This window comes from Bufo gargarizans, chromosome 2 (genome assembly GCF_014858855.1).
Source record: "Bufo gargarizans isolate SCDJY-AF-19 chromosome 2, ASM1485885v1, whole genome shotgun sequence".
NCBI lineage: Eukaryota > Metazoa > Chordata > Amphibia > Anura > Bufonidae > Bufo > Bufo gargarizans.
In genome coordinates, this window is record NC_058081.1 from 55,331,809 (window position 1) to 55,348,922 (window position 17,114).

Here is a 17,114-nt window from a genome sequence, read left to right on the forward strand (position 1 = left end):
AACGCAACAAAGAAAAAAACGGGCTTCAAGTCCATGGTGTATTTTATTCAAAAAAGTACAAAACATTAAAAGATAGAGACAAAAACATTATGAATAAAGTGCGGTATACACCTAAGGTGGCTATATATAGATATACATATAGCATGAGGAAAATAACATAAATTGACTGTGTCTGGTAGAAACAATTTCCAGTAAAATAGTATACACGTGTCCACACCCTGAACCAATGCAGATCAAAAGTCACAACATTTCATGGAAGTATGGATACATATGTATCTTAAAGCAGGGTTCAATTCCTCATGCCTAAGGTCTGCATATAGCTCCAGTATGTACAATAACACCTTCACAACATTCTATCGCAGACAGTATATAGTATACCTCATTAGTGATGGCCGAACATCGGCCGGGACGGTTCGCGATCGCAAGCTCGTGGCAGGCCCCATTTACTTTAATGGCAGGCGAACCTGGAAAACATACAGGTCATATTTGCATCCACCAAATACTTACTAGAAGTACACAAATAGTCCCACAACATAGACACACTAGAGGGAGATCAATTACCAAAATTCCCACCAAAAATATGTATTTTAATCAGGGGCCATTTTTATGCTGTTAAACTGAAATTCTCAAAAATGTGCCATGCTGGAGCCTAGAAAATTATTATTTTAGGCCACGGGAGTATGGGCCCTAAAAATTAGGCATTCACCTGACATAAAAGAACAAGTGATTATGTGGCTCGAGGTACATTATGCGGTCAATGGATACAAATTTTACTGTAGCCCACTGGAGTACAGGCCCCAAACATTAGGCATTCACCGTACAGAAAAGATCAAGTGATTATGTGGCTGGAGGTATATTAGATGGTCATTGGATAACAATTTTACTGCAGGCCAGTGGAGTACAGGCCCTAAACATTAGGCATTCACCATATAGAAAAGAACAAGTGATTATGTGGCTGGAGGTACATAAGGCAGTCACCGTATAACAATTTTATTGTTGGCCAATTAGATTACAAGACCCAAAAATTATGTATTCACCGTACAGAAAATATCAAGTGATTATGTGGCTAGAGGTATTAGATGGTCATTGGATAACAATTTTACTGTAGGCCAGTACAAATACATGTCAAATACATATGTTTCCCCACTCTTTAATAAACCCCAAATGATAATAGGTGAAATTCGATAACACGTGGTCGTTACAGGTGTTGAATTCCTCCGAGGCCCCAACAATTAGGCATTCACCGTACTAAAAAGATCAAGTGATTATGTGGCTGGAGGTATATTAGACGGTCATTGGATAACAATTTTACTGCAGGCCAATGGAGTACAGGCCCCAAACATTAGGCATTTACCGAACAGAAAAGGCCTTTTATGCCGCTGTATTTACAAAAGACAAGGACCATTCTTTGTTCTGGGTGGTGGCGGATATAAGGGGGCTGGCATGAGGAAATTCAATTAAACGTGGTCATCACAGGTGTTGAATTCCTCCTAAATCCATGCCTCATTCATTTTTAGAAATATGAGATAGTCCACACTGTCGTGAGCTAGGCGAGTGCGCTTATCGGTCACGATCCCCCCTGCTGCGCTGAACGTCCTTTCGGACAGGACACTCGACGAGGGGCAAGCCAAGAGTTCCATGGCAAATTGTGCCAGCTCTGGCCACAGGTCAAGCCTGCACACCCAGTAGCCCAGGGGTTCCTCGCTTCTCAGAGCGTCCACATCGGCCGTTACCCCGATGTAGTCGGACACCTGTCGGTCTAGATGTTCCCTGAGGCTGGATCCGGAGGCTGCAAGAATGATCTCATATCTGAAGTGACCAACACATCTTCAAACCGCCCTCTTCTTGCAGGCTCGGTAGAGTTGGTACCTGCACCTGTTTCGCTGTTGGTGGAAATTCCTCTGCCAGCGCCCACAACAGCAGAATGCAGCATCTCTCACAGCAAGGCCTGGAAATGCTGCATTCTGACAGCCCTCTGTGATGCTGGTAACATGTCCTCCATTTTGTGTTTGTACTGGGAGTCTAAGTACGTTGACCCCCAGTACTGGTCCTTGTCCTTTATGCTTTTTATATGAGGGTCCCTCTTCAAACACTGGAGCATGAAGGTCCCCATTTGCATTAAATTGGAAGCGGTGGATCGCCCTGGCTCCTGCTCAACGCCCAGAAGAATGTCGTCCTCGGTCTCCTCCCCCCAGCCACGGACAACACCAGGGATCCCCGAAAAGTTTAAAGCCTGCTCTTCTTGCTCCTCCTCCTCCACCCAGTCACCATCCTCCTCTGATGCCTCTTCAGACTCCTGCTGACTTGTCTCAGATGGACTAGCACCCCCTGGGAATTAATTTAGCATTGCGACTTCCTCATCTTCCAGCTCCTGCTCCTCGACGGCTTGATCAATGACACAACGCAATGCACGCTCCAGAAAGAAGGCGTAAGTTACGATGTCACTGGAGGTGACCTGGCTGCGACTGACCAGTTTGGTGATCTCATCAAATGGCCACAGAAGTCTGCATGCGTCGCACGTGAGCAGCCACTGGTGAAAAGAAACCAAGCTCCCCAGAACCTGTCCTGATGCAGAGTTCGTACAGGTAGTCGTTAATACCATGTTTCTGCTGGCGCAGCCTATCAAGCATATACAAGGTCGAGTTCCAGCGCGTCGGGCTGTCACAAATCAGATGTCTGACGGGCAGGTGGTGTCGCCGCTGAATGTCAGCAAGGCGAGCCATGGCCATGTAAAATCTTCTAAAATGGCCAAAGATTGGCACCGTTGTCGCACAACACTTTACCAACTGTCAAATTGAGCAAGGTTAGCCACTGATCAGCCTGTGACCGCAGAGCTGAAAGCAGTGCAGGACCGGTGTGGCAGCACAGCATGGCAACGTCTCACCTGGCACGTCGAATAGGTTCTGGGGAGCTTAGGGGGTGCAGCGGAAGAGGCGGTAGCAGTGGAAAAGGAGGAGTCAGCCGAGGAGGAGACGGAGGAGAAGAAGAGGCAGGCCTGCATGCAATCCGTGGCGGTAACACCAAATCCACATGGCTGCTACGGGTTGCATGCTTGACAGCTGTCAGAAGGTTCACCCAGTGGGCAGTAAAAGTTATGTACCTTCCCTGCCCGTGTTTGCTAGACCACATGTCTGTGGTCAGTTCTATCTTGGCACTGTGTGCCAGAGATACATTCACTTGCTGCTGAACATGGCCATATAGCTCTGGGATGCCGGGGACCTTCCATTGTGGTGTGCCAATGGCAACAAATTTTCTAAAGGCCTCCGAGTCGACCAGTTTATATGGCAGTAGTTGGCGGCCTAGGAGTTCCGACAAGCCAGCGGTCAGCCGTTGGGCAAGAGGGTTATCCGGCGCCATCAACTTTTTTACGTTTAAAACATTTTGGGCCGCGGAATCCTGCCTTTTGCCAGATGAACTCGGCGACGGCACGGTGGAAGGTGGAGTGGAGGACAAATGGGAGTAGGAGAAGAAGCAGGACGTGGAGCGCCGGGAGTGTGGCTTTGTGGGTTCTGACTGTGTTGCTCCCACTGGGCTCTGTGATGGAAGGCCAGGTGTCTTCTTAAGATGGTCCCTAGGTGAGTGTTCGGCTTACCGCGACTTATGCATTGACAGCACAGGCTGCAGATGGAAACACTATTGTCATCAGCTCACACGTTAAAAAAAGCCCATACTGTGGAGCCATGGGCCGGCGTCCTGGGAGCGCCAGATGTGACTGTGCATGGTGGATGGCTCGCTCCAGATACATTTGCAGTCTGCTTTTTGGCTCCTGTGCACTGCGAGTTCTGCCTGCTTCTCCTCCTTCTACCCCCATCTGCTGCTCTGTCTCTCCCTCTGAACTCCCCTCCTCTTCCTCTCTTGTGGGCACCCACATGACATCAATCGACACGTCATCATAGCCACCTTCACCACCAGTGACATTAGAGATCTCGGAGTAGGCAGCAACAGCGGGGACCTCCATCCTTGGGCTGATCTGGGTACTGTCGTCAGACTGCTGGGTGGCGGCCGTTGCTACCTCCTCTTCCTGATACCATGCCAAGAATGGCTGCGCATCAGTAAGGTCTGGGAATGGATGGGAAAATAATTCCTCTGACTCGAGTGGAGGGGCTATGGTGGAGGTGTCTTTGGGGGTGCACACAGTGAGGAGGGTGCAGATACAGAGGATGAGGAGTGAGCCACTCAAGCAACTCTGGTGCGTCCTTTGACGCAATCACACGCACCTTCTCCAACTTCCCACTTAGGCTCCGTCCTGGTGCACCTGCCAGACCCCTACCACCCCTGCGGAATTGCCTGCCTCTTCCTCTGCCTGTCATTTTCAAAATGACCCGGTGACAAAGTACTATAGAAGAGCAGTATTTGTGGAAGCAGGTATATCGCAGGCCTCAATCAATATTTGGTGGAAGACTCACAAGAATACAGCGGCTCACCCCCTCACCGTATGGATAAGGTGCTCACCCTCAGGTCCCACTCGTTGGCACATTTAGCAGCCACCGTGAAAGATGGCAACTCGCAAACCTGATGAAGCTATTTTTAGCCACTGGCTTAAAAAACGTACTACAATACAATTGGTTCCCTTTTTACCTGTATTTCTAGGTCTAAAAACTCAACCTTCTCTTGTCAGCAGAGAGAAGGTTGAGTTTTTAGACCTAGAAATACAGGTGAAAGGGAACCAAGTGTATTGTAGTACGTTTTTCAAGCCGGTGGCTAAAAATAGCTTCATCAGGTTTGCGAGTTGCCATCTTCCACGGTAGCTGCTAAATGTGCCAACGAGTCAGTTCTGTAGATTAAGGTGAAACTGTACGGACGAGGGCAAATTTGATGAGGAAGCCACTGGCCTGAAACAACAGCTATTGGAAAGGGACTACCCAGCCCATGTAATTGACAAATCATTGGAGAAGGTGAAGGAAATGGAGAGGGGAGACTTTTTCTTGGCGAGTCATCCCCAACCACGAGATGAGGTGTTGAGGATCATCCTTCCCTTTAATTCCCAATACAGGATGATGGAAAAGAGTATTTGGAAGCATAGGTCCGCTGTTAAGTGAAGCCCCTAAGATCACGTATACACGGGCGAATAATTTAGCTGGAAAAATAGCCCCAACAGTTAAAGTGAGAAAAGAGAGCCAGAAGAAAGATAATTGGTTGACAGTGAATGGATTTTTCAAATGTGGCAGATGTGCCAACTGTAGAATTACAAATTTTCCGAAAAAAACTACAAAAGTAGTGTCTACAGTGAATTCCTTTACTGTAGAGATACAAGAGTGCTTGACCTGCGACTCTACAGATGTCATATATTTGCTACAGTGCGACTGCAGAAAACAATATATAGGCAGGACGAAAAGAACGCTGAAAAAGAGAGTAGCAGAACATGTGGCAAACATCAAGAAAGGTCTAGAGACCCATTCATTATCTAAACACTTTAAAATCAAACATAATTGTGACCCAACTGGTCTGAAATTTGTAGCCATTGAGAGGGTAAAAAAGGTGTGGAGAGGGGGAAACCACATCGCACATATGTCAAGGCAGGAGTCCCGTAGAATTTTTGAATACGACACAATTATCCCTAGAGGCCTGAACGCTGAGATGGAGGTCTTTGGGTTCCTGTAAGGGGGCACTGTCCGTTGGAGATGGGACATCGCGGTGTGGCCGACTATCGGCACCGTGATCTCCCCTCCCTGACGGACGGCTCCCCTAGGCTGCAATACTACATTTCACGTCTTCTTTGAAACATTATATTACACTTCACCTCTGCTTTGAAAAACAAAAATATAGCCTTTTGAGTTAAACAACATATAAACAGAAGGCAGGCATCTACTTCTGAGGACAAATTTGACATTTTTAGGTAAAAAAAAAAAAAGACCTAATTCACACTGATGCGTTTTTGATGCGATTTTTCTGAAAACGATTGCTAGACCTTGCAGTCTTCTACTATATCTATTTTTAATAACTTTTAAGTGTTCCTAACATGAGTATTCAAATGTATGGGGTTATTTATGGTTTTATCCTATAAGACACATGTATGACTACTGAAATCCAGTCCAGAGATTATCCAATGCACAAAATAATTTGGGATTGTGGGTAACGATATCCCATTTATAAGGAGTGAGGATCCGCTCACTCAGTTGGCCACTGAGGAAGGGGTGTTAGACCCTGAAACGCGTCTGGCATACAGAGTGAGCGTGGACAAAGAAAAAGGAAGCCTGGAACCAAAAGAAATATGAAATAAAGTAAGAAAACCTGCTTGAATCCAAAAGCTGGAAGAGTAATCCAAAAGCTGAAAGAGCATTCGCCAAACAGGGACGTCATTAAAGCGTCTACTCGGTCCCCCGGACAACCAGGTTACGTGGGACGCCACGTGCGGCCAGCACATCACGTAGCACGCTGTGTGTGCACGGCCGCCTGGATACAACGCTGCGGAGAGCAGTGAAGAGGGGTAAGACCACGCTCGTTTACGAGCATTACAGAATCTATGAAGCAAGCATAAGTTATATCTAATCAATTGCACTGTGGAGTGAACACTTTGGATTCAGCTGACATTTTGTACCAGTTGTGTCTTACACGCTACGGAATCCAGCACAGCATAAACATTGTGCACTGTGGTTTCGGTATACGAGCAGCATCCACGTATATTTATAGGACATTGCTGGCACGCTGTTGTATACACAGAATTTTGGGACTTCAATACACCCATGAGAATTCCTCCCTATTATAGTTTCACATCATTTGCATAGGTATGTGTGTGTCTACATGTATGTTTTTATATATTTTTTTAGGGGTTTGTTTTTAGACTAATAATCCATTTAGACTAATCCATTATTCGTTACTATATTGTGTTTCCCTTCTGAGTGTGCCCCTTTATATTGCTTACACCTCCTAATATTTGGTGGAAGCCGGTATATCAATCCCCTCTATCAGTATTTTTTGGAAACAGGTATATAGAACCCCTTAATGAGTATTTGGTGGAAGCTGGTATATCAAACCCCTTAATCAATATTTGGTGGAAGCTGGTGTGTCGCCGGCCTCAATCAATACTTGGTGGAAGCCGGTATATCAATCCCCTGTATCAGTATTTTCTGGAAACAGGTATATAGAACCCCTTAATGACTATTTGCTGGAAGCTGGTATATCAAACCCCTTAATCAATATTTGGTGGAAGCAGGTGTAGTGCGGAACGAAAGTGCGGATCCGGAAGTGCGGACAGCACATTCCGGCCCCATTGAAAATTAATGGGTCTGCACCTGTTCCGCAAAATTGCGGAACGGATGCAGACCCATTTTGCGGATGTGTGAATGGACCCTTAATCTTTTTTTTTTTTTTTTTTTGGGCAACAGGTATATTTCACCAGTTGCAATTAGTTATTCCAATAGCGTTTGTCCCTCTATGTAGCTGCGGTATCTCAGCAGAACTGCACACAACTGCTGCACAATACAAATGCACTATAATATATTTTCTATGTTAGAAAGTATATTATAAGTATATCACACCCCTCAGTATGTCACACCTATCGATAGCACACCTACACCAGTCCTTAAAAGGACTTTTGTGGCCCTATTAGCTAGTGGTTGGTGTCCCTAACAGTCTGTCCCTGCTCCACACAGCAACCTCTCCCTACACTGGCAAAGCACTGAATGTAAAATGGCTGCCAGATCCGGTTTATTTATAGGGTAGGGGGTGTGTCCATGTGCTGAAACGTCTCAATTGGCTGTCCTGTCCCACCTGATAGATGTGTCATGCGTCAGTTTGGACATCGCCATATGTTCGCATGTTTGGCGAACCGCTCACAAGCTCACGAGTTCACTGCTAAATGACCGCCGGACGAACCGCAAAGCCATCTCTATACCTCATGTAACACCTGTAACATACCCATAAAAAATGGGACACCCACCTCAGGAGAACCACATTCCTGAGGTGGGTGTCCCATTTTTTTATGGGTATATTACAGGTGTTACTTGTTTACATGAGGTATACTACAGTTGCAATAAAAAGTATGTGAACCCTTTGGAATGATATGGATTTCTGAACAAATTGGTCATAAAATGTGATCTAAACTTCATCTAAGTCACAACAATAGACAATCACAATCTGCTTAATCTAATAACACACAAAGAATTAAATGTTACCATGTTTTTTTTTAACACACCATGTAAACATTCACAGTGCAGGTGGAAAAAGTATGTGAATCCTTGGATTTAATAACTGGTTGAACCTCCTTTGGCAGCAATAACTTCAACCAAACGTTTCCTGTAGTTGAACCATTTCTATTTACAGAACTGTTTCAGTTCAGCAATATTCTTGGGATGTCTGGTGTGAATCGCTTTCTTGAGGTCATGCCACAGCATCTCAATCGGGTTGAGGTCAGGACTCTGACTGGGCCACTCCAGAAGGCGTATTTTCTTCTGTTTAAGCCATTCTGTTGTTGATTTACTTCTATGCTTTGGGTCATTGTCCTGTTGCAACACCCATCTTCTGTTGAGTTTCAGCTGGTGGACAGATGGCCTTAGGTTCTCCTGCAAAATATCTTGATAAACTTGTGAATTCATTTTTCCTTCGATGATAACAATCCATCCAGACCCTGATGCCCCCACCACCATACTTCACAGTTAGGATGAGGTTTTGATGTTGGTGTGCTGTGCCTCTTTTTCTCCACACAGTGTGTTGTGTGTTTCTTCCAAACAACTCAACTTTGGTTTCATCTGTCCACAGGATATTTTACCAGTACTGCTGTGAAACATCCAGGTGCTCTTGTGCAAACTGTAAACGTGCAGCAGTGGTTTTTTTGGACAGCAGTGGCTTCCTCTGTGGTATCCTCCCATGAAATCCATTCTTGTTTAGTGTTTTACGTATCGGAGATTCGCTAACAGGGATATTAGCATATGCCAGAGACTTTTGTAAGTCTTTAGCTGACACTCTAGGATTCTTCTTCACCTCATTGAGCAGTCTGCGCTGTGCTCTTGCAGTCATCTTTACAGGACGGCCACTCCTAGGGAGAGTAGCAGCAGTGCTGAACTTTCTCCATTTATAGACAATGTCTTACCGTGGACTGATGAACAGCAAGGCTTTTGGAGATACTTTTATAACCCTTTCCAGCTTTATGCAAGTCAACAATTCTTAATCGTAGGTCTTCTGAGAGCTCTTTTGTGCAAAGCATCATTCACATCAGGCAATGCTTCTTGTGAAAAGCAAACCCAGAACTGGTGTGTGTGTGTTTTTTTAGGGCAGAGCAGCTGTAACCAACACCTCCAATCTCATCTCATTGATTGGACTCCAGTTGGCTGACATCTCACTCCAATTAGCTATTGGAGATGTCATTAGTCTAGGGGTTCACATACTTTTTCCACCTGCACTGTGAATGTTTACATTACATTACATTTTAAGCAGACTGCGATTGTCTATTGTTGTGACTTAGATGAAGATCAGATCACATTTTATGACCACTTTGTGCAGAAATCCATATCATTCCAAAGGGTTCACATACTTTTTCTTGCAACTGTATGTGCTGTCTGCAGTAGAATGTTGTGCAGGTGTTATTGTACATACTGGAGCTATATGCAGATCTTAGGGGTGGGGAACTGAATCATGCTTTTAAGATACATATGTATCCAAACTTCCATGAAATTGTGTGACTTTTGATCTGCATTGGGTGTGGACACGTATGTACTATTTTACTGGCAATTGTTTCTACCAGACACAGTCAATTATGTTATTTTCCTCATGCTATATGTATATCTATATGTAGCCGCCTTAGGTGTATACTGCACTTTAATCATGATGTTTTTGTCTCTATCTTTTAATGTTTTGTACTTTTTTTGAATAAAATACACTATGGACTTGAAGCCCGTTGGGACTCAGTTTTTTCTTTGTTGCGTTGATATACCTGTACTGTGTATACCTGTCATGGTGTAGTAGAAGTAGTAGTGTGAGGAAGAGATGTGAGTACTGTATCTGTACTATGTACGGTATACCTGTCATGGTGTAGTAGTAGTGTGAGGAGGAGATGTGTGTACTGTACCTGTACTGTGTATACCTGTCATGGTGTAGTAGTAGTGTGAGGAGGAGATGTGTGTACTGTACCTGTACTGTGTATACCTGTCATGGTGTAGTAGTAGTGTGAGGAGGAGATGTGTGTACTGTACCTGTACTGTGTGTACCTGTCATGGTCTAGTAGTAGTAGTGTGAGGAGGAGTAGTAGTAGTGTGAGGAGGAGATGTGTGTGCTGTACCTGTACTGTGTATACCTGTCATGGTGTAGTAGTAATGTGAGGAGGAGATGTGTGTACTGTACCTGTACTGTGTATACCTGTCATGGTGTAGTAGTAGTGTGAGGAGGAGATGTGTGTACTGTACCTGTGCTGTGTATACCTGCCATGGTGTAGTAGTAATGTGAGGAGGAGATATGTGTACTGTACCTGTGCTGTGTATACCTGTCATGGTGTAGTAGTAGTGTGAGGAGGAGATGTGTGTACTGTACCTGTACTGTGTATACCTGTCATGGTGTAGTAGTAGTGTGAGGAGGAGATGTGTGTACTGTACCTGTGCTGTGTATACCTGCCATGGTGTAGTAGTAATGTGAGGAGGAGATGTGTGTACTGTACCTGTACTGTGTATACCTGTCATGGTGTAGTAGTGTGAGGAGGAGATGTGTGTAATGTACCTGTACTGTGTATACCTGTCATGGTGTAGTAGTATCAGGAGGAGATGTGTGTAATGTACCTGTACTGTGTATACCTGTCATGGTGTAGTAGTAGTAGTGTGAGGAGGAGATGTGTGTACTGTACCTGTGCTGTGTATACCTGTCATGGTGTAGTAGTAGTAGTGTGAGGAGAAGATGTGTGTACTGTACCTGTACTGTGTATACCTGTCATGGTGTAGTAGTAGTATTAGTGTGAGGAGGAGATGTGTGTACTGTACCTGTGCTGTGTATACCTGTCATGGTGTATTAGTTGTGTGAGGAGGAGATGTGTATACTGTACCTGTGCTGTGTATACCTGTCATGGTGTAGTAGTAGTATCAGGAGGAGATGTGTGTACTGTACCTGTACTGTGTATACCTGTCATGGTGTAGTAGTAGTATCAGGAGGAGATGTGTGTACTGTACCTGTGCTGTGTATACCTGTCATGGTGTAGTAGTAGTGTGAGTAGGAGATGTGTGTACTGTACCTGTACTGTGTATACCTGTCATGGTGTAGTAGTAGTGTGAGGAGGAGTTGTGTGTACTGGGGTTCAGTGTATCATTTGTTTGGGGTTCACTGTATCAATTGTTGGTGACCACAAACAGTTATTTAATAGGGTGTCTTTTAATAAGTGAGTCTAGTGCACCATGTACCTTTTGATGCTTTTACATCAATAGGGCTGTATACATTGTGCACAACATTTGTGTTTGTTTTGTCTTGCTGTCCATTTAGGCTTTCTTCTATCAGTGACACCAATAAGGGTTATATAGGAGCTGATAGCCTTAGGCTCAAGGACAGGGAGTCCCCACCATTAGGGGTCGTCCCTGGGCAGAGGGTTTAGTCTAGGGTTTCATAAATAGGGATATTGTCCCCACCCATAGCTAACCTACATAGCCTTCTCTGTGGATTTAATGGACAATCAGTATATGTCTTGAGGTTAAAATTAAAATTTAAGTGACTGTTATGTAGAAGGGTTAATTTTCTAGCTGGATTTTGTACTTTCTCATTGACCCATGTATTAATACTTTATCCTTAATTGCTGGATGAATAGTTGTGTGTACTTTACCTGTGCTGTGTATACTTGTCATGGTGTAGTAGTAGTGTGAGGAGGAGATGTGTGTACTGTACCTCTACTTTGTAAACCTGTCATGGTGTAGTGGTAGTGTGAGGAGGAGATGTGTGTACTTTACCTGTACTGTGTATACCTGTCATGGTGTAGTAGTAGTGTGAGGAGGAGATGTGTGTACTGTACCTCTACTTTGTAAACCTGTCATGGTGTAGTGGTAGTGTGAGGAGGAGATGTGTGTACTTTACCTGTACTGTGTATACCTGTCATGGTGTAGTAGTAGTGTGAGGAGGAGATGTGTGTACTGTACCTCTACTTTGTAAACCTGTCATGGTGTAGTGGTAGTGTGAGGAGGAGATGTGTGTACTGTACCTCTACTTTGTAAACCTGTCATGGTGTAGTAGTAGTGTGAGGAGGAGATGTGTGTACTGTACCTGTACTGTGTATACCTATCTGTCACGGATGTTCCCGCGACAGGTGGCAGGAGATCGGTGAGACTGGCAACACGTGGTTTGATCCGACATGTTTTCCGTTTGGATCCAATTTCATCTGTGTTGTTTCTGGTGCCTGTCACACCTTCTTTCCCCAGGTGTGGTTATTATGGTCATTTAACCTTCTCTATTTATTGGTGTTTCTCCCACTATGCTATGCGGTTTATAGCTTCAGTTTGAGTTGTGGAAAGCTGGTGTGTGGATCTGGGCTGAGTTCCTGGTGCTGCCATAGCCACTTGAAGTTAAGTGTTTTCTTTCCCTTTTGTATTTTGTTTGGGTTGTTTTGTGTGTTGCATTTCTCTGTCATTTGTATTAAAGGGACACTGACAGGCCCAAAAAGCATATTTAGGGGTATATATGACAGTATAGGTCTTATAAAGGGTATTAGAATCATCTAAGTATCCCCCCTGTCCGCCTCATAAATACAGTAATCTGAAGTTTTATAACCTGCTTTCCTGGTGTTCAATCTGCCCAAGGGGCGGTGCTTCATATCAACTTGAACACCAGGAAAGCAGGGCAGATTGAACACCAGGAAAGCAGGTTATAAAACTTCAGATTACTGTATTTATGAGGTGGACAGGGGGGATACTTAGATGATTTTAATACCCTTTATAAGACCTATACTGTCATATATACCCCTAAATATGCTTTTTGGGCCTGTCAGTGTCCCTTTAAGGCCTGAGGGAGGCTCCTGTTTGTCCTTCCTTTTGGAGGAACAGGTTGTCTCAGTCCTGACTTTAGTAACAGGGTCCTATAGGGTGAGTGTTGAGGGAAGTGGCATGTTCAGGTATATATATGTATATGTGCCCTGACATATATGCGCATATATATATATATATATATATATATATATATATATATATAGGCCCTTCTTCTGGGCCCGTCCAGTTGGGATGTGTGGCATACATGGAGATATAAGTGTGCCCCCTTGGCAGCATGCATCTCTATGTATGTAGGGCATGTTATAGGGGTGGGTTTCAGGGGTACGGGTACATATATATCTATAGATGTGGCCCAGACATCTGTGGATATAGATGTGCCCCTATACAGTATATAGGAGGGCTTATTCCTGCCCCTATGTGAAATAATGTCCGTTCATATATGCTTATAGATGTGCCCCAAGCATCTATGGGCATATATGGCCGGAATCCCACGGAAATGCGCCTGCTGGGGGGGTGGAAGAGACCGACAGTTGGACAATTATGTCCGGCCGCGCCGGAGATGGTGCGCCTAACAGAGACATGGGAACAAAGAGTTGATCCCCCCAGGGGGGGGGATCAAAGGATCCCCCCCCCCTGGAAGCGTGCTCTGAGATCCTCGGGCCAGCGCGGTGACGTCATATCACCGCGCCGGCCCGCGTGTTCAGGCCGGCAGTGCGCATGCGCACGGCGGCAATGGGGGGACTGCGGGCGCCGCCAAGCTTAAATACGCCGGCGGCGCTCCGCTCAGCAGTCAAGAAGACCACCGGCAGGAAGAAGCATCCCCTGGACTAACGAGTCCCCCTGGACAACGAGCAGGACCGCTGAGTATCATTTAACCCCTTTTTACCCTCCCTATACCACCAACGATCCCCGGTTATATTATTCCCGGAGTCCCTGCATTTAACCCTTTTTACCCTCCCTATACCACCAACGATCCCCGGCTATATTCCCAGTATTAACCCTTACACCTCCAGCGGACCCCAATTCCCCTGTGTTCCCCTATAGCCCCTGCTTCCCTTGGTTCCCCCCCCCATAACCCTTGGTGTATTAACCCTTGCCCCTGAAACCTTGCTCTAATCCCCCTGTGTTCCCCCAGGATCCCCGCTACCCTGGTATTACCCCTGTTATCCCCTTCCCGGCTGCCCTGTTTACCCCAGCTGCCGCAGTGTCTGGATTTACCCCTTGTAATTCCCCGTAGGGATAGTATAGTGCCAGGATTGGGTGGGCTCCTGAAAAAGTGTATGTATGAGATTGTAGTTAAATTCTGGGGAGGAATTGGGACTGTGAGTGTAGTTAGAACCGTATTAGTGTATTGTTATAGTATGTGTACTTATTGCTGTGTGCTGTTATAACTATATATATCTATTCCCTTGATTATAGATATATATGGTTATAAACCTATGTTCCTTTGTTATAGTAAGGCACCGCAGCAATAGTTGTAGTGTATTGTTGGTACTGTATGATTAGTGTATTACGTATGTTATATTCTGTAAGGATTAATAAATACTGTGTTATTTATACCTATTGTGTAACGTGTGGTTACTAACGGTAGTTAGTAAGGCGCATGCAGCTAGTTTAGTGATTAACGTAAGGCAATCAGTAGCGATTTGTTGATAAATTAGGCATAAATAGGCGGAGTCATCACTAGACGATTCGCGCCTATTTATGAATATTATCTATCGATATTTGCATAAATATTGGTGATTTAATATTCCCCTTTAACAGTGAGTTAGGACATTAGGTATTCCTGTGTATGAACTCGCCTACCTCTGGGGTCTGTTCATTCTGGTAGTCAGGATTTCGATTAGGGTTTTACTAGGAGGTGTCCATCTCCTTTCCCTAGTTTCCAGGCCTTACTCCCTCACCCCTTTCCCTCCTATGTTTGGTGTTTCCCTCCCACACCCGAACGTGACACTGTCATGGTGTAGTAGTAGTGTGTACTGTACCTGTGCTGCATGTACGTGTCATGGTGTAGTAGTAGTTTACTATGCTGTGTACCTGTATTATGTATACCATGTCATGGTGTAGTTGAGGAGATATGTCTACTGTTCCTGTTCTTTATATACATGTCATGGTGTAGTAGTTATATGAGAAGATGGGTGTATTGTATGCTCCTATATACTAGAACCGCGTTACACACTTTGTATGATGTGTACCTTGTCTCTTACAGGTGATGCTCCCTTCATTTTAAAAGGCTTGTATGGAGTAATTAATAGGGCGTGTAGTGACATTTCTCAGATGTTTACTCTAGGTGTTATGGATATATACAGAAGGGGATCATATATATGAATCGCAGGTTCCTCTGAGAACGCATTCAAGAAATATTATAGGAAAGATCAATATCACAGCATTCTGTCCACGTGTCCAAAACTATGGAGACATCACATCTATATGGACCTGAACATTACATGCCTCGGGTCTAACTAACATCGATCCGCATCCATGTTGCTGTCTATGAAAGATAAAATTCTGGCTGCCTTTAGACATCACTATTAGAAGCTCACTGCATACTGATAATCACAGTAATTATTATTATTTAAAGGGGTATTCCCTTCCAGATATTTAGGGTATATTCAGTGGATATACCATAAATGTACGATAGGTGTAAGATCCACCGCTAGTACAGGCACCTATTTCGCAAATGGGGTCCCATGCCTCCATCGCTGTTATGGGAGTTACGAAAACAGGTTAGCACGGTTACTTGGCTATTGTGAGAATTCCCATAGAAGCAAATAAAGTAATTGTTGCATGTGCAGCCTCCTCTCTGTTCACAGCGACATGCTACGGGATTCCATACTAGACAAAGGTGGGCCCCATAGGTGGGACCTCCACTTTTTGTATATTTACGTACAGATAGGAATACCCCTTTAACCTCATGGTCATATGATGAGAAGGGGATTTGGGGCTCTCTAGCAGAAAAAAGAACCTCTGTACCATATAAAGGACTGCAGAGATTCTCTCCCATTGGATAGTGATGGTAGAAGTTGCTGATATCAGACTTAGGGCTCATGCACACAGCCGTAGCTGTTTTTGCTGTCCGTAAATTGCGGATCCATGAAACACGGATACCGGTCACAGGGCTCCAGATGGCGACCAAAACGGTCGCCAATGCGCCTTAAAATTTGCAGATGGCGACAAGACTTTTTAGTCTTGTCGCCATTTGCGACTGTACCGCCGCGCTCCTGCGCAGCCTACGTTCTCTTCAGTAGCACAGCACAGTCAGTGGAGAAGGAAGGAGTCCCTCCCTCTCCACTGTGACGCGGCCGCCACTACCACCAATGGGGAGATAGCAGGGAGGAGGAGGGGAGGAGCTGTCGCCACTGCGCCACCAATGAATGTAAAACATAAGTATAGGCAGCGGTATCACAGACCCGGCACCCGGCCTCAATAACAGGGCATGCGATCTGCGGTAATTAACCCCTCAGGTGCCACAGATCGCATGCCCTGTTATTGAGGCCGGGTGCCGGGTCTGTTATACCGCTGGCGACAGGAGTTAAAGAGGACCTTTCATGGGTACAAAGAATATTAACTTATTAGTAGCAGGCTGCACAGAGCACGCCCAGGGATCTAAGTGCACTTACTATTAGTCCTGGGCGCCGCTCAGTTCACCCGTTGTGGCCCCCGGTAATTTCAACATTCAGAGCAAGGAGGGGGAGACGCCAGTGTCTGTCCTTCCCCCTGACAGCAGCGCTGACCAATCACAGCGCAGAGAGAGGGAGAAAAAAACAACTCCCTCTCTCTGCGCTGTGATTGGTCAGCGCTGCTGTCAGGGGGAAGGACAGACACTGGCGTTTCCTCCTCCTTGCTCTGAATGTTGAAATTACCGGGGGCCACAGCGGGTGAACGGAGCTACTAAGTTCATATTCTTTGGACCACGAAAGGTCCTCTTTAATTACATTCATTGGTGATGCAGTGTTCCCTCCCAAAGCCTCATTCCCCCCCCCCCCCATTATCACTGGCCACAAGTCCCCCCCCCCCCATTGTTATATGGTGGCCACAGGGTCCCATCCCCTCCATTGGTGGCAGTGGCAGATTATACTGCTGGGGCTCAGATCGTTACCATGGCAGCCAGGACGCTACTGGAGCCCTGGCTGCCATGGTAACCTCCCTGCTGCTGTGTGCACAGGGCAGCAGGGAGATGTGTGAGATCCTATTCACCCTGATAGATCTCTATCAGGGTGAATAGCACAAGGG